The sequence below is a fragment of the Oncorhynchus clarkii genome, chromosome 24 (assembly GCF_045791955.1).
Source record: "Oncorhynchus clarkii lewisi isolate Uvic-CL-2024 chromosome 24, UVic_Ocla_1.0, whole genome shotgun sequence".
Classification (NCBI taxonomy): Eukaryota; Metazoa; Chordata; class Actinopteri; order Salmoniformes; family Salmonidae; genus Oncorhynchus; species Oncorhynchus clarkii.
Window position 1 is genome coordinate 40,568,926 of NC_092170.1, and position 12,044 is coordinate 40,580,969.

The window sequence follows — 12,044 nt, forward strand, 5'->3', positions numbered from 1 at the left end:
AGCTGGGTAATGACACAATGAAAACCAGCTGGGTAATGACACAATGAAAACCAGCTGGGTAATGACACAATGAAAACCAGCTGGGTAATGACACAATGGAAACCAGCTGGGTAATGACACAATGAAAACCAGCGGGGTAATGACACAATGAAAACCAGCTGGGTAAATGACACAATGAAAACCAGCGGGGTAATGACACAATGAAAACCAGCTGGGTAATGACACAATGAATACCAGCTGAGTAATGACAAAATGAAAACCAGCTGGGTAATGACAAAATGAAAACCAGCTGGGTAATGACACAATGGAAACCAGCGGGGTAATGACACAATGAAAACCAGCTGGGTAATGACACAATGAATACCAGCTGAGTAATGACAAAATGAAAACCAGCTGGGTAATGACAAAATGAAAACCAGCTGGGTAATGACACAATGGAAACCAGCTGGGTAATGACACAATGAAAACCAGCTGGGTAATGACAAAATGAAAACCAGCTGGGTAATGACACAATGAAAACCAGCTGGGTAATGACAAAATGAAAACCAGCTGGGTAATGACACAATGGAAACCAGCTGGGTAATGACACAATGAAAACCAGCGGGGTAATGACAAAATGAAAACCAGCTGGGTAATGACAAAATGAAAACCAGCTGGGTAATGACACAATGAAAACCAGCTGGGTAATGACATAATGAAAACCAGCTGGGTAATGACATAATGAAAACCAGCGGGGTAATGACACAATGAAAACCAGCTGGGTAATGACAAAATGAAAACCAGCTGGGTAATGACATAATGAAAACCAGCTGGGTAATGACATAATGAAAACCAGCTGGGTAATGACACAATGAAAACCAGCTGGGTAATGACACAATGAAAACCAGCTGGGTAATGACACAATGAAAACCAGCTGGGTAATGACAAAATGAAAACCAGCTGGGTAATGACATAATGAAAACCAGCTGGGTAATGACATAATGAAAACCAGCTGGGTAATGACACAATGAAAACCAGCTGGGTAATGACACAATGAAAACCGGCTGGGTAAATGACAGTGAAATCCTGTGACACAGATTCATACCAGTAAGGACTATTTTCTCTCTCTATTTATTTGCCCTGCGATCTTAGTTTCAGAATCTGAACAGTTGGATTACATTAAGGTTGTACTAAGAAAATACATATCGACTGCAATAACATTCGACCATGAATCACTGGCAAAATAATACCTAAATTACAGCTACTAATAAGTATGTTTGTGTGTACATATTCACACTAGACCACCATTTAAAAGTTTACAAGGGAAAACAGGACATAAAAAGTGCTTATATATAGGAAGAAAAAATCTCCACATACAAGAAAATAATGTTGAGGACTAAAGAGAGGTGTAGTCTCCTGTAGGTTGATATTTTCCTAAACCACAATATTCCCATTGTGCCCCAGCCCTATTCCTGGGCCTTCCAGCCAGGTTTCACCCAGCCCTATTCCTAGGCCTCCCAGCCAGGTTTCACCCAGCCCTATTCCTAGGCCTCCCAGCCAGGCCTCACCCAGCCCTATTCCTAGGCCTTCCAGCCAGGCTTCACCCAGCCCTATTCATGGGCCTCCCAAACAGGCCTCACCCAGCCCTATTCCTAGGCCTTCCAGCCAGGCCTCACCCAGCCCTATTCCTAGGCCTTCCAGCCAGGCTTCACCCAGCCCTATTCCTAGGCCTTCCAGCCAGGCCTCACCAAGCCCTATTCCTAGGCCTTCCAGCCAGGCCTCACCCAGCCCTATTCCTAGGCCTCCCAGCCAGGCCTCACCCAGCCCTATTCCTAGGCCTTCCAGCCAGGCTTCACCCAGCCCTATTCATGGGCCTTCCAGCCAGGCCTCACCCAGCCCTATTCCTAGGCCTTCCAGCCAGGCCTCACCCAGCCCTATTCCTAGGCCTTCCAGCCAGGCCTCACCCAGCCCTATTCCTAGGCCTCCCAGCCAGGCCTCACCCAGCCCTATTCCTAGGCCTTCCAGCCAGGCTTCACCCAGCCCTATTCATGGGCCTCCCAAACAGGCTTCCGCCAGCCAGCACTCTGCTCTCTGAAGGGTCAGTCGGGCCAACACTGTGTGTGCTTACAGATTCCTCAAAGACTACCAGCCACATGTGACTTTTAACAGCCGTCCTGCCCTGCCCTGCCCCTCCACAGCCCAGCCTGGCCAACAGACAGACAGACACAAACACACACACACAGAATGAAGAGCAGCTTGATGTGCGTATTCACATGTGGACTTGGCAAGATGGTGTGGCCTGCGAGTATGAGACAGACTCACTGGGTATTCGGTTTCGATGAACTGGCTCACAGGATTCGCTGTCATAAATGATGTGGTGAGCCAATGGCTGTCAATTAGAGGGATGTTTCTCAATGTTGAGAAATTCCTTTCAAAAAAAATATTTCTCAATGTCCACCGAAATTCAGTCTGATATTCTCATCAACTGAGAATGAATGTGTATGATTGATCCCTGTAGATATCGGGCTCTTTATTCGTCTCCTCCGATTGTTTTCACACTAGAATATTTTGGTAATAGGGACCTGAAGAAACATCTTTTTAGGAAATGCATTTGTAGTGTTCCAACATCAGGAGATAAATAAAGGCCAAAAAGAAAACATATTATCTCCCAAAAGAGAGATAGGAAACAGATTACATCCCAAAAGAGAGAAAGGGACCAGGTTACCTCCAAAAAGAGAGAAATAAAACAGATTATCTCCCAAAAGAGAGAAAGGGAACAGGTTACCTCCCAAAAGAGAGAAAGGAATCAGGTTATCTCCCAAACGAGAGAAAGGAAACATTCTCTCCTAAAAGAGAGAAGGGGACCAGGTTCTCTCCCAAAAAAGAGAGATAGGAAACAGGTTATCTTCCAAAAGAGAGATAGGAAACAGGTTATCTTCCAAAAGAGAGAAAGGATACAGGTTCTCTCCCTAAAGAGAGGTAGGAAACAGGTTATCTTCAAACAGGGAGATTGAGCCACACTGAGCCATGTGATCAGAGAAATGAAGCTGAGATGAAGAGAGAGAAAGATGGCGCCGGCTCTTATCCAACCATGCAATTTTATTTGTTTTCTTGCTTTTGTTCGTAACTTGTTTTGTACGTATTGTTGCTGCTACCATCTCTTATGACCGAAAAGAGCTTCTGGACATCAGAACTGGGATTACTCACCTCAAATTGGACGAGGAGTTCTACTTCAATGAGTCGGACGCGAAGGATATACTACGGACACCCGACCAGGCCCAGATCCCTGTCATTCGCTGGAAAAGGAAACATAGGTTTTGCGGAAATAGATCAGGATGCCTTGTGAGGATCAGGCGACGACTGGCTAATCTGCCCTTGCCTTCTGTTCTGCAATCTAATGTTCAATTTCTGGAAAAAAAATGGGAAGAACTGAAAGCATGTATAACCCACCAATGGGACATTAAAAACTGTAATACCTTATGCTTCACTGAGCCGTGGCTGAATGACGACATGAATAACATACAGCTGGCGGGTTATACACTCTATCGGCAGGACAGAACAGCAGCCTCTGGTAAGACACGGGGCGGGGGCCTATGCATATTTTTAAACAATAGCTGGTGCACAATATCTAAGGAAGTCTCAGGGTTTTGCTCGCCTGAGGTAGAGTATCTCATGATAAGATGTAGACCACACTATCTACCTAGAGTTTTTATCTGTATTTTTCGTAGCTGTCTACATACCACCACAGACCGAGGCTGGCACTAAAACCGCACTCAATTAGCTGTATCAGGCCATAAGCAAACAGGAAAATGCTCACCCAGACTATAATGCAAGGACACTTAAATCAGTTTTACCTCATTTCTATCAGCATGTTAAATGTGCAACCAGAGGGAAAGAAATTCTAAACCACCTTCACTCCACTCACAGAGCTTTCCCTTGCCCTCCATTTGGCAAATCTGACAATAATTCTATCCCCCTGATTCCTGCTTACAAGTTAAAAATTAAAGCAGGAAGCACCAGTGACTCGGTCTATAAAAAAGTGCTCAGGTGAAGCAGATGCTAAACTACAGGACTGCTTTGCTATCACAGACTGGAACATGTTCCGGGATTCTTCAGATGGCATTGAGGAGTACACCACATCAGTCACTGGCTTCATCGATCAGTGCATTCAGGACGTCGTCCCCACGTACATACCCCAACCAGAAGCCATGGATTACAGGAAACATTCAGACTGAGCTAAATGGTAGAGCTGCTGATTCAAGGAGCAGTACTCTAACGTGGAAACTTATAAGAAATCATGCTATGCACTCGGACGAACCATCAAACAGGCAAAGCATCGATGCAGGACTAAGATCGAATCATACTACACCGACTCCGACGCTCATCAGATGTGGCAGGGCTTGCAACCTACTACAGACTACAAAGGGAAGCACAGCCGAGAGCTGCCCAGTGACACGAGCCTACCAGAGGAGCTAAGTAACTTCTATGCTCGCTTCGAGGCAGGAAACACTGAAACATGCATGAGAGCATCAGCTGTTCCGGACGACTGTGTGATCACGCTCACCGCAGCCGATGTGAGTAAGACCTTTAAACAGTTCAACATTCACAAGGCCGCTGGGCCAGACGGATTACCAGGACGTGTACTCCGAACATGCGCTCACCAACTTGCAAGTGTCTTCACTGACATTTTCAACCTTTCCCTGTCATAGGAACACCTATGTGAGAATGCTATTAATTGACTACAGCTCAGCGTTCAACACCATAGTGCCTGGTTGCATCACTGCCTGGTATGGCAACTATTCAGCATCCGACAGCAAGGCACTACAGAGGGTAGTGCGTACGTCCCAGTACATCACTGGGACCAAGCTTCCTGCCATCTAGGACCTCTATACCAGGCGATGTCAGAGGAAGGCCCTAAAAATGGTCGAAGACTCCAGCCACCCTAGTCATATACCGTTCTCTCTGCTACTGCATGGCAAGCAGTCCCGGAACGCCAAGTGTAGGTTTAAGAGGCTTCTAAGCAGCTTCTACCCCCAAGCCATCCTTCTACCCCCAAGCCATCCATTCGGCACATGTGACAAATACAATTTGATTTGATCCATCGATCCATCCATCCCCCTCATGGACACACATACACTGAACAAAAATATAAACGCTACATGTGACAATTTAAAATATTTTAAATTTAACGTTCATAAGGAAATCAGTCATTTAAAATAATTTAGATATAAATCAATTAATTAGGCCCTAATCTATGGATTTCATGACTGGGAATACGGATATGCATCTATTGGTCAGAGATACCTTTTTAAAAAAAGTAGGTTTGTGGAACAGAAAACCAGTCAGTATCTGGTGTGACCACCATTTGCCTTAGACACATCTCCTTCACGTAGAGTTGATCAGGCTGTTGATTGTGGCCTGTGGAATGTTGTCCCACTCCTCTTCAATGGTTGTGTGAAGTTGCTGGATATTGTCGGGAACTGGAACACGCTGTCAAACACGTCAATCCAGAGCATCCTAAACATGCTCAATGGGTAACACGTCTGTTGAGTATGCAGGCAATTAAAAAACTAGGACATTTTCGGCTTCCAGGAATTGTGTACAAATCCTTGCGACGTGGGCGCGTGCATTATCATGCTGAAACATGCGTCACTCTGTTGACAACATTGACATCAGCAAACGTCTTGTCCACACACTGTCTGCCATCGGCCCGGTACAGTTAAAACCCGGATTCATCTGTGAAAATCCATCTTTTCCAGAGTGCCAGTGGCCATAGAAGGTGAGCATGGAAGCCATAGAAGGTGAACACTGATGCCAGTTACGACGCCGAACTGCAGTCAGGTCAAGACCCTGGTAAGGAAGACGAGTACACAGATGAGCTTCCTTGACAGTTCGTGCAGAATTCTTTGGTTGTGCAAACCCACAGTTTCATCAGCTGTCCAGGTGGACAGTCTCAGATGATCCCGCAGGTGAAGAAGATGGATGTGGTTCTGGGTTGGAGTGTTTAACCTCTCTTGGGTAGGGGGCAGATTTTTCACATCCGAATGAAAAGCTTGCCCAAAGTAAACTGCCTGTTACTCAGGCCCGGAAGCTAGGATATGCACATAATTGGTATATTTGGATAGAACACACTGTCTGTGAGTATAACAGAACTGATATGGCAGGCAAAACCCAGAGGACAAACCATCCCTCCAAAAATCAAATTCAGCCTACTACTGTTTTCAATTGCTGTCCTCCCAGATTGCAGTTCCTAGGGCTTCCACTCGATGTCAACAGTCTTTAGAAAGAGTCTTTAGAAAGAGTTTCATGCTGGTTTTTGGAAAAATTAGCCAGAAATTGTAGTTTTTCTAGATGGCTCCCATTTTGGCTGTAGTGTTTCCAAGCGTGTGGAAGAGGCTTCTAAACAGCTTCTACCCTCAAGCCATCCTTCTACCCTCTGATAAAGACAATAACGATTATCCGTCTTAAATGTCATCTTTTTTTTTACATATGAGGATCCCTAAGGTACCTAAGGTTTGATTATAAATGTTGTTTGACTTGTTTGGAAAAGTTTATTAGTAACGTTTGGGATTAATTTTGTATGCATTTTGATGGAAGGAAGCTGGGTGGATTATTGACTGAAGCACGCCAGCTAAACTGAGTTTTTATGGATATAAAGAAGGACATTATCAAACAAAAGGACCTTTGTGATGTATCTGGGACCTTTTGGAGTGCCAACAGAAGAAGACATTCAAAGGAAAGGCATTTATTATATCGCTATTTCTGACTTTTGTGGTGCACATGCCTGGTTGAAATATGTTTTTCATGTGTTTGTATGCGGGGCGCTGTCCTCAGATAATCGCATGGTGTGCTTTCGCCGTAAAGCCTTTTTGAAATCTGACACAGCGGCTGGATTAACAAGAAGTTTATTTTGATGTATTACACTTGTGATTTTATGAAAGTTAAATATTTATAATTCTGTAGTTTGAATATCGCGCTCTGCAATTTCACAGGATGTTGGGCAGGTGGGACGCTACCGTCCCACACACACATATAGTACATACAGATCACACTAGCGCACACACAAGCGCACACACACACACGCACAGACAGAGCATGTGTATGGTCGGCACAGCTGTGTGGGAATATGCTGACGAGCAGTAGTGAAGCTGGTCAGTTAACCTTGTATCTATTCATAAATATCTGCAAAATCTCTCTCTCTCTCTCTCTCTCTCTCTTCTCTCTCTGTCTCTCTGTGTCTCTCTCTCTGTCTCTCTGTGTCTCTCTCTCTCTCTCGCTCTCTCTCTCTCTCTTTCTCTCTCTGTCTCTCTCTCTCTCTCTCTCTCTCTCTCTCTCTCTCTCTGTCTCTCTGTCTGTCTCTCTCTCTGTCTCTCTGTGTTTCTCTCTCTGTCTCTCTGTGTCTCTCTGTGTCTCTCTGTCTCTCTCTCTCTCTCTCTCTGTCTCTCTGTCTCTCTGTCTCTCTCTTCTCTCTCTGTCTCTCTCTCTCTCTCTCTCTTCTCTCTCTGTCTCTCTGTGTCTCTCTCTCTGTCTCTCTGTCTCTCTCTCTCTCTCTCTCTCTCTCTCTCTCTCTCTTTCTCTCTCTGTCTCTCTCTCTCTCTCTCTCTCTCTCTCTCTCTCTCTCTCTCTGTCTCTCTGTCTGTCTCTCTCTCTCTGTCTCTCTGTGTTTCTCTCTCTGTCTCTCTGTGTCTCTCTGTCTCTCTCTCTCTCTCTCTCTCTCTCTCTCTCTCTCTCTCTCTCTCTGTCTCTCTGTCTCTCTGTCTCTCTCTTCTCTCTCTGTCTCTCTCTCTCTCTCTCTCTGTCTCTCTGTCTCTCTGTCTCTCTCTTCTCTCTCTGTCTCTCTCTCTCTCTCTCTCTTCTCTCTCTGTCTCTCTGTGTCTCTCTCTCTGTCTCTCTGTCTCTCTCTCTCTCTCTCTCTCTCTCTCTCTCTCTCTCTCTCTCTCTCTGTCTCTCTCTCTCTCTCTCTCTCTCTCTCTCTCTCTCTCTCTCTGTCTCTCTGTCTGTCTCTCTCTCTCTGTCTCTCTGTGTTTCTCTCTCTGTCTCTCTGTGTCTCTCTGTCTCTCTCTCTCTCTCTCTCTCTCTCTCTCTCTCTCTCTCTCTCTGTCTCTCTGTCTCTCTGTCTCTCTCTTCTCTCTCTGTCTCTCTCTCTCTCTCTCTCTTCTTTCTCTCTGTCTCTCTCTCGCTCTCTCTCTGTCTCTATGTTTTACCCCCAACACCACTTTCCATCAGTTTGCATAGCAGACCCTCATGCCAAATTGAGTCAAAGGCTTTTTTGAAATCAACAAAGCATGAGAAGACTTTGCCTTTGTTTTTTTTTGTTTGGTTGTCAATTAGGGTGTGCAGGGTGAATACATGGTCTGTTGTACGGTAATTTGGTAAAAAGCCAATTTGACATTTGCTCCGTCTCTCTCTCTCTCTCTCTCTCTCTCTCTCTCTCTCTCTCTCTCTCTCCCTTTGTCTCTCGCTCTCTCTCTCTCTCTCTCCCCCTCTCTCTCTCTCTCTCTGTCTCTCTGTCTCTCTCTCTCTCTCTCTATTCTCTCTCCATTCTGCTGCTCCTTCCTCTCTGCATATGTTCAGAAAGTCTGAAAGTGAAAGATGTATTCGATCATGCTCTGATTCGCCCAATTATCATCAGCCTAAGGAGACTCAGATTCAGTTTCTGGCCTGCTGTCTGAATAGGGTTTTATAGGGGGATAAGAATCACTGAGTAATTATGGTTAGCAACAAGATCACCCTGGAGAGGAAACTTAAATATTTATCAATGAAAGCCAGGCAAGAAAGCTTGAAGCAGCTCAACTTCGTGACTGGTTTTCAGAATGAGAAAACCAATACCCCCATCTCACTGCCTCTATGTCTAGCAGTCAGAATGTCTTGGTTTGACCTCTGACCTAACACAGTTGGACTGATATTCAATCTGTTTCTCTCCCCAGTGTCTCAAAGAGGCCTGAGAAAACAGAAACTAACGATGCTAATGGATAACTACAAGGTCAATGTGTGTGTTGAGGATGCAGGTGTACGAACACGTTGTTGCTGTTGGACTAGCATGTCTGTTGCTTACTCAAGCCTCAATCCCTCTTCTTCTGTGGTCAAATAACTTGTAGTTACAACTGCTCTTAATATGGGGAGTGTTGGGAGTAACTAGCTATTACTCAAATTACTTTTACGAGTAACGGAGTACTTTGTCATATTTGGTCATATTATTACAGTCAAACAACGCGTGTTACATTTTCAGAATCATATCTCTACAGGGTTTCTATGATTCAATCTGGACTTGTTTCCTCATTTAGTTCTCGAGCGAAGGCTGAGAAAGACTGTTTGGAGAAAGGTCAACAATAGCTGCTGTCCACAGAAATGTACAGAGGATGTAACTAACCATTGCCATTGATCACTTATGTGATAGCAAAGCCCATACGGGACTTGTCTGTCTCGTGGAGAGTGAAAGAAACCAAGTTCTCTCTGAAAAGAGAGAATGGAAACAGGTTTTCCCCCAAATAACTATACATCTCTATAGGTCCGTACGTGAGGTCTATAACCAGAACTAGCCATTTGAGCGAAAGACTTTGAATGAAAATAAATCTGTACAGATGTTTGGTTTACAGTATTTACTTGCAAATATTTTTATTTCACTTGGCAAGTCAGTTGAGAACAAATTCTTATTTTCAATGACGGCCCTGGAACAGTGGGTTAACTGCCTTGTTCAGGTGCAGAACGACAGATTTGTACCTTGTCAGCTCGGAGATTTGAACATGAAACCTTTCGGTTACTAGTCCAACGCTCTAACCACTAGGCTATGCATCCCATATGATAGTGCAGCAGATGTTAACTAGAAAAGGAAATCACCCCCCCTGCCAGACTCTCTCTTTACCTTGACCTGCCAGACTCTCCCTTTACCTTGACCTGCCAGACTCTCCCTTTACCTTGACCTGCCAGACTCTCTCTTTACCTTGACCTGCCAGACTCTCTCATTACCTTGACCTGCCAGACTCTCTCTTTACCTTGACCTGCCAGACTCTCCCTTTACCTTGACCTGCCAGACTCTCCCTTTACCTTGACCTGCCAGACTCTCTCTTTACCTTGACCTGCCAGACTCTCCCTTTACCTTGACTTGCCAGACTCTCCCTTTACCTTGACCTGCCAGACTCTCCCTTTACCTTGACTTGCCAGACTCTCCCTTTACCTTGCCCTGCCAGACTCTCTCTTTACCTTGACCTGCCAGACTCTCCCTTTACCTTGACCTGCCAGACTCTCTCTTTACCTTGACCTGCCAGACTCTCTCAGTACCTTGACCTGCCAGACTCTCTCTTTACCTTGACCTGCCAGACTCTCCCTTTACCTTGACCTGCCAGACTCTCCCTTTACCTTGACCTGCCAGACTCTCTCTTTACCTTGACCTGCCAGACTCTCCCTTTACCTTGACTTGCCAGACTCTCCCTTTACCTTGACCTGCCAGACTCTCTCTTTACCTTGACCTGCCAGACTCTCACTTTACCTTGACCTGCCAGACTCTCCCTTTACCTTGACTTGCCAGACTCTCCCTTTACCTTGCCCTGCCAGACTCTCTCTTTACCTTGACCTGCCAGACTCTCCCTTTACCTTGAGCTGCCAGACTCCCTTTACCTTGACCTGCCAGACTCTCCCTTTACCAGGGCCTGCCAGACTCTCCCTTTACCTTGACCTGCCAGACTTCCTTTACCTTGACCTGCCAGACTCTCCCTTTACCTTGACCTGCCAGACTCTCCCTTTACATTGACCTGCCAGACTCTACCTTTACCTTGACCTGCTAGACTCTCCCTTTACCTTGACTTGCCAGACTCTCCCTTTACCTTGACCTGCCAGTCTCTCCCTTTGTCGGGATCTGCCAGACTCTCCCTTTGTCATGATCTGCCAGACTCTCCCTTTACCTTGACCTGCCAGACTCTCCCTTTACCTTGACCTGCCAGACTCTCCCTTTACCAGGGCCTGCCAGACTCTCCCTTTACCTTGACCTGCCAGACTCCCTTTACCTTGACCTGCCAGACTCTCCCTTTACCTTGACCTGACAGACTCTACCTTTACCTTGACCTGCCAGACTCTACCTTTACCTTGACCTGCCAGACTCTCCCTTATCAGGACCTGCCAGACTCTCCCTGTATCAGGATCTACCAGACTCTACCTTTACCTTGACCTGCCAGACTCTCCCTGTATCAGGACCTGCCAGACTCTCCCTTTACCTTGACCTGCCAGACTCTCCCTGTATCAGGACCTGCCTGACTCTCCCTTTACCTTGACCTGCCAGACTCTCCCTGTATCAGGACCTGCCAGACTCTCCCTTTACCTTGACATGCCAGACTCTCCCTGTATCAGGACCTGCCAGAATCTACCTTTACCTTGACCTGCCAGACTCTCCCTGTATCAGGACTTGCCAGACTCTCCCTTTACCAGGGCCTGCCAGACTCTCCCTCTATCAGGACTTGCCAGACTCTACCTTTACCTTGACCTGCCAGACTCTCCCTTTACCTTGTTGTGTGTCCATTCCCTGGCTGTATCCCAAATACAATGATGCCACTTACTGTATTTCCACGGTTTGCACCTTTGGCCGGGACCCTTATCCTACCTCCCTTATCCTTTGAAGCTGTTGGTGGTGTTTGATCAGATTGTTGTTTGCAGTTTGAGTTGTGTTTGTGTCTCACTTCCCAATACAGTGGATTGTTGTGTCAGCGATGTTGCCATGAGTAGCAAGGAGAGAGACGTGATGATGGTGTCGAACACACATGGTAGGTCGTGTGTTTGAGCTGTGGATGTTTACTCTGGTTGTCTTTCTTTACCAGGTCACCCAGATCAAATGCAATTGTATTTATCACATGCTCAAAAAAAAAATATATACAAGTATAGACCTTACCGTGAAATGCTTACTTACACAAATCAATTGGTTAAAGCTGTTCATAGTCTAGTAATCAGTATAACCACAGGAATTCATGTTTGAAGCCAATTAGATGAATGTAGAACCGATTGGAAACAGAGTGCTTTGTTATAGTGGAGTGTCATTTTCGTACAATTGAGCCAGTGTGACAGACCGGTTCATTCAGAAT